Source organism: Cherax quadricarinatus, unplaced genomic scaffold, assembly GCF_038502225.1.
Source record: "Cherax quadricarinatus isolate ZL_2023a unplaced genomic scaffold, ASM3850222v1 Contig5151, whole genome shotgun sequence".
In the NCBI taxonomy this organism is placed as follows: Eukaryota; Metazoa; Arthropoda; class Malacostraca; order Decapoda; family Parastacidae; genus Cherax; species Cherax quadricarinatus.
The window spans coordinates 2,882-9,970 of record NW_027200177.1 but is presented as its reverse complement, the minus strand read 5'-3'; the positions used below and the strand labels follow the sequence as shown (position 1 = coordinate 9,970).

General features: G+C 38.8%; 1 pseudogene; it reads right to left on the bottom strand.

The window, feature by feature from the left end:
• Positions 1-1,579: 1,579 nt before the first annotated feature.
• LOC138852216 (importin subunit alpha-3 pseudogene) lies at positions 1,580-4,679 on the bottom strand (annotated as a pseudogene).
• Positions 4,680-7,089: the final 2,410 nt, after the last annotated feature.

Below are 7,089 nucleotides of genomic sequence, written 5' to 3'. Positions count from 1 at the left end.
ATTATTCCTTATGGGAACAAATTCGTTCGTTAACGGCACTCGAACAGCCTTCTCGAACGAATTAAGTTCGTAACTTGAGGTACCACTGTATTATCATTTTGTGTGTTTTTTATGGTTATATTCTCAGTTTCTTGGTCTCATTTGATATAATGGAAGATATATTACAGAAGTAGAGATGATTTTGAATGGTTTACAGATTAAAAGTAGCTTGACATTGAGCTCAAAGTACCGGAAATGTTCGATTTTTGTATCTAAGTTTGTGTAATAAATCGGTTGGTGTCAAAAAATCGAAGAGGGAGTCTATGTCAAAGGTGGGGCGATCAGCAAGGAGGGAAGATAACATAAGGGTGTTAGAGTGGTGACAACGTTATAGGTAAATTCTGCATGCTCACTGATAGACAGAACAGTCCAGTGGAATATGTCATGGCTTATTAGATGCATTTTTATTTCCATAAAATGTCTCCAAAAACCACCCTGCATCCTATAAACTGAAGGTCAGCGATGGGAGCTATAAGTCTGCGGTGAGAGGGTGGGCTGTAGCTCTCCAAGTTACGTCCGATGCCGAACCATTGAAACTAAAACAAGTTATCACCTGACAATTTAATAATAATATCTTTATTTCTACAAGTACATGTACAAGGTATACAGACCATAGCTGACATCAATGACATACTAGTATACAGAATGCCACTTGCTATGCAGAGCATTTCCCGCAAATTTGGTGAATTTTGCCCAAAGATGCGACCCACACCATTCCACAAACACTCGGGTACCTATTTTACTGCTGAGTGAACAGGGAAAGCAGGTGTCTTAAGCAAACAGGTCCTAATGTTTCCACCTGTACTGGGGATTGATTCTCGGACCTCAGTTTGTGAGCTGAGTGCGCTAGTAATCCAGCTATGGGAGTGAAATAGGGTATGACTCTATATAGAGATTTGTTAGAGAACTGACTGTATATACAGATTCAAAACTGGTTGTATATATATTTATAAGAGAATTGACAGTATATAGAAGAGCTTTACAAGAGAACTGACTGTATATAGAAGAGCTTGATATGAGAACTGATATACAGAAGATTTTAGGAGCATGACTGCATATAATGTAGCTTTACAAGAGCTGATTATATAAGAGAGCTTTATAAGAGAACTGACTGTATACAAAAGAGCTTTATAAGAAAATCAATTGTATAATGAGGAGCTTTTTAAGAGAATCAACTGTATAAAGAAGGGGTTTATAAGAGAACTGACTGTATATGGAGCAGCTTCGTAAGTGAAGCAACTGTATATAGAGCTTTGTAAGAGAGCTGTATATAGAGGAGTTTTATAAGAGAACTGATTATATAGAGAAGAGCTTTATAAGAGAATTGACTGTTTATAAAGCATTATATGAGAAGTGACTGTTTATTGAGGAGCTTTATAAAAGAACCTACTGTATATAAAGGAATTTCATAAGAGAACTGACTGTCTTTTATGAGTGTATGACAGGTGTAGTGTAGCGATGTGTTACTACAATACTCATAACATTCTAACAGGCTGATAAACCACTCATCGCTAAATGGTATGGATAAAAAACACATAAAAACAATAAACAATCAAGGTATAATTACAAACCAATATACAGCAATGATAAAAGTAAAAAATAATAATTCCAGAAATAACTGCGTACTAGGTACATTTCACTGCTAAACTTCTGTTGCAATATTCTTAAGGACAGTGATGACCTAAGTACAGTAAACTCTCTTATAGAGCTCATCTATACAGTGCATTTTTGGTAAATGGGACACAAAAACTGAGTTGAAAATTCATGTCTGTGCAATGAATATCTTTTTCATTGAGTTGTTGCATTTTTGGATAGAAAGTTGAACGTCTTTGCAGGTATTGTTCCTCAAGTAGAATGTTACTGATGCCAGAGTCCCTCACATAGAATGTTACTGATGCCAGAATCCCTCACATAGAATGTTACTGATGCCAGAGTCTCTCACATAGAATGTTACTGATGCCAGAGTCCCTCACATAGAATGTTACTGATGCCAAAGTTCCTCACATAGAATGTTACTGATGCCAGAGTCCCTCACATAGAATGTTACTGATGCCAGAGTCCCTCACATAGAATGTTACTGATGCCAGAGTCCCTCACATAGAATGTTACTGATGCCAGAGTCCCTCACAGAATGTTACTGATGCCAGAGTCCCTCACATAGAATGTTACTGATGCCAAAGTCCCTCACGCAGAATGTTATTGATGCCAGGGGTCCCTTACATAGATTTACATTACCGATGTCAAGGATGTCAGGGGTCCTTCATGTAGATTTACATTACTGATGGCAGGGGTCCCTCATTTAGATGTATGTTACTGATGCCAGGGACCCTCACATATTGTTAAAATCAAAACTAAGTGCTAAACCCACAAGCAGATCTACATCAAGAGCTCAGCTCAGATAAGCTGTGAGTGGTAAATCTTGTCCTAGATATGAGAGCATGAAACTGTGTGGCGAGTGTGCACAGTATAACAATACATCCTGCCCCATGCAGTGCATGATGGGAAAAGCAAAACTCTGACCCTGTGTTTGGTTTAAAATAACTCTGAGTTGCTTTCTCGGATGGTTTTTATGATTTTATTGGGTTTCTTGGTATTAACTGATGTAATGAAAAATATTATTGAAATAGAGATGATTCTGATTGGTTTCTAGACTGGAATCAGCTTGAAATGGAGTTCAAAATAGTAGAAATATAAGTTTTTGTTGATACTGGCTAAGGCCCCCTTTCATAACCCCACAGTCTGTTTTATGGTTTTAATAGACCTGATTTAATTATTGGGACACCATAAACCATGATTAATGAACAGAGGTAATGTTGTTTTAGTGCCAGCAATATTTACATTTAAAATTATCTTTTTAATTCTGTGTAAAATTGGCCAAATTACTGACTTCAGTGCACTTTACAGGGAAGTTGTAATAGCAGTTTCTTGAGCTTAATCGATAGAACAGAAGGCATACTAGCAAAATAGCTAAGAATTTGGATGAAAGGAACAATGGAATTGGCTTCAAATAGGACTCAAATTCGGCAAAAATCACCAGTGCATAAATTGCGCTGAGACCACTATCTTTGCGCCTGCCTAATTCCATAAATTTTCCATCAAATTTCATATTAGTGTCATTACCTTCAAAAGAACTTTACCATTTCAGAACATTTTTTTTATTTAAAGCGAACACTGAAAGCCATATTAATTTTGGGGGGTCTGGACAGTAAAACAAATTAATAAAAAGTACTATGAACATCTTTCCACTTGCTATTCAATTTTAAATAGAAAGTAAGATGAACGTCTTTTCACATGCTTTTCATTGTTGAATGTATTTGTTCAGTCTCATTTACGAAACCTAATATACAGAAGAACTTTATAAGAGAGTTAACTGTATGCGCAAGAAGCATTCAGTGGGTTTTCTAAGCGCTGTATTACCCTCCCTTGGTGATAATGAGCTAATACGTAGCTAATACGTGGTCAATACGTGATGATGTGTATTAATGATACAATGGAGCCACTATCACGACGGACGAGTCACGAACGGCAAGGGGGTCGACGAAATGTCCAGTCAGGCAATCCACCTCTTCACAACACCAGTCAGCAGGTGACTAGCACTGGGTGTGTTCTGGGTCCCAATGCAGTACCAGTACCACTGCTTCTCCGACACCAGTACAGTGTTTCATGTAGTCAGCTCCTTTATAAAGCTCCATCATACAGTGATCGTTTTTGTAAATGACTGAAATAGTTCATCCAAAATTGAATAGCAAATTGAAAGGCTTTCACAGTGCATGCTTTTCAATTTTCAATGAACCTTTTCAATCACATTAAGTCACACTACAAAGAGAAGCTTAGCATTAGAGTTGACTCTAGTGTCGGAGTATTGCAAAGTATTTCCCCATCTGCATGTCTACTTCCATCTATTAAATGTTTACATTAAAACCTGAATCCGTTCTTTAAATACACTGGAGAACTTTGCGTCAGCAAGGTCCTGACATTAGGCAGACAGTAAGTCACTCTCGGAAAGTCCCTTTAGTCGAGTCACATTTACACTCCCTTCAGCAAGTGAAGTGATATTTCTCGTATCGCATCGTTTACACTCCCTCCAATAAGTGTAGATCACATCTCCGATCCCATAACACTGGTTATCTCTGACAGGTTGATAGACACTCAACGCCTTCAGTTTCTCAACGATATTATTTAACTACCGTAATATTCACACGGTTCACTCATAAATCCACACACATGTACACCGTCCAATTGAATATTTTCTAGTTTTTTTAAGCACTCAATATTTCGAGTCTGGAATACATCACGGAAGATTAACCGTGGCTGAAAATTCTGCTCGTGAGTAATCAACCAGCATGATATTCACAGCGGAGATTGACAAGTCTAAATTTTACTGTGCAACCCAGCCACTATGAGACGTAGGAGTGCAATACAATGTATCATAATTTATCATCGACGGTATTAAAAAATACAAATACATTCACGCATCGCCTACAATTCATAATGACTGAATTCACAGAATTGTGAGAAATTTTGAAAGCACTAAGTGACAGCAGTCACTAGAAGCGAAAGCCGCCCTCACTGGTGCTGTTATTGTCGAAAGCATATTCTGTTTCCGTGGCTTCTGGCACTAAACTGGGGTCCTCGGCATCCTGAAAAATAAAACATACAAATGTCACTAAATATACAAAGTAAATCATCACATCATACATAAAAAAATTACATTAATGAGAAAAAAGAGAAGAGGAGGAGGGAAGGACTGAACTTACAACAATGTTCCTTCCACTGGTGACACTGAACTTACAACAATGTATCCTTCCACTGATGACACTGAACTTACAACAACATACCTTCCACTGGTGACACTGAACTTACAACAATGTATCCTTCCACTGGTGACACTGAACTTACAACAATGTTCCTTCCACTGGTGACACTGAACTTACAACAATGTATCCTTCCACTGGTGATGCTGAACTTACAACAATGTATCCTTCCACTGGTGACACTGAACTTACAACAACATACCTTCCACTGGTGACACTGAACTTACAACAATGTATCCTTCCACTGGTGACACTGAACTTACAACAATGTTCCTTCCACTGGTGACACTGAACTTACAACAATGTATCCTTCCACTGGTGACACTGAACTTACAACAATGTATCCTTCCACTGGTGACACTGAACTTACAACAATGTATCCTTCCACTGGTGACACTGAACTTACAACAATGTATCCTTCCACTGGTGACACTGAACTTATAACAATGTTCCTTCCACTGGTGACACTGAACTTACAACAATGTATCCTTCCACTGGTGACACTGAACTTACAACAATGTATCCTTCCACTGAACTTACAACAATGTATCCTTCCACTAGTGACACTGAACTAACAACAATGTATCCTTCCACTGGTGACACTGAACTTACAACAATGTATCCTTCCACTGGTGACACTGAACTTACAACAATGTATCCTTCCACTGGTGATGCTGAACTTACAACAATGTATCCTTCCACTGGTGACACTGAACTTACAACAATGTATCCTTCCACTGGTGACACTGAACTTACAACAATGTATCCTTCCACTGGTGATGCTGAACTTACAACAATGTATCCTTCCACTGGTGACACTGAACTTACAACAATGTATCCTTCCACTGGTGACACTGAACTTACAACAATGTATCCTTCCACTGGTGACACTGAACTTACAACAATGTATCCTTCCACTGGTGATGCTGAACTTACAACAATGTATCCTTCCACTGGTGACACTGAACTTACAACAATGTATCCTTCCACTGGTGACACTGAACTTACAACAATGTATCCTTCCACTGGTGACACTGAACTTACAACAATGTATCCTTCCACTGGTGACACTGAACTTACAACAATGTATCCTTCCACTGGTGACACTGAACTTACAACAATGTATCCTTCCACTGGTGACACTGAACTTACAACAATGTATCCTTCCACTGGTGACACTGAACTTACAACAATGTATCCTTCCACTGGTGACACTGAACTTACAACAATGTATCCTTCCACTGGTGACACTGAACTTACAACAACGTATCCTTCCACTGGTGACACAGAACTTACAACAATGTATCCTTCCACTGGTGACACTGAACTTACAACAACGTATCCTTCCACTGGTGACACAGAACTTACAACAATGTATCCTTCCACTGGTGACACTGAACTAACAACAATGTACAGTAAGGCTCCGCTTTACAGCGTTTCGCCTTACGGTATTCCGCCAATATGGCGATGTCAAATGATGACCAAAATTTGCTATACGGCAAGCGGTCTTTCAAATACGGCGCCCCCCACCCAGTTTGTTTACATTTTCCGTGACCTCATCTATTATGTCAGGAAACTTTCCAAAATTTCAAGTGTTTTAAAGTTACTGCATATTTTATATGTACTCTGATAATTATACTTAAGTGTACCGGTACCTAAATATACTTACACACTGTGCTGGTGTGCAGGTACACATTAAAATCGCTAAGTCTCTCTCTACTCATGACGCCAATACTACGTAATAATAATCACTCTTGGGCACATTAAATGTCTTATTTTATATCAATACAGTGGACACCCGACATTCGATGGCATCGACATTCGATAAATCCGACATTCGATGCAATTCGTCTCATTTCATACGAGACGTGTCCACGTGTGGCCTGAACTGCACCCTGTGTGCCAGTGTTTACAAGCCAGCCAGTGTGCGCGCATCTAAGGATACATTCGGTACATTCCATATTATCACTTTTTGGTGCTTGTTTCTGCAAAATAAGTAACCATGGGCCCCAAGAAAACTTCTAGTGCCAAGCCTTTGAGAAAAAAGGTGCTAATGACTATTGAAATGAAGAAAGAGATAATTGCAAAGTACAAAAGTGGAATGCGTGTGTCGGAGCTGGCCACGTTGTATAGCAAACCCCAATCAACCATCTCTACTATAGCGAGCAGGAAAACGGCAATCAAGGAACCTGTTGTTACAAAAGGTGCAACTTAGTTTTCAAAACAGAGATCGCTA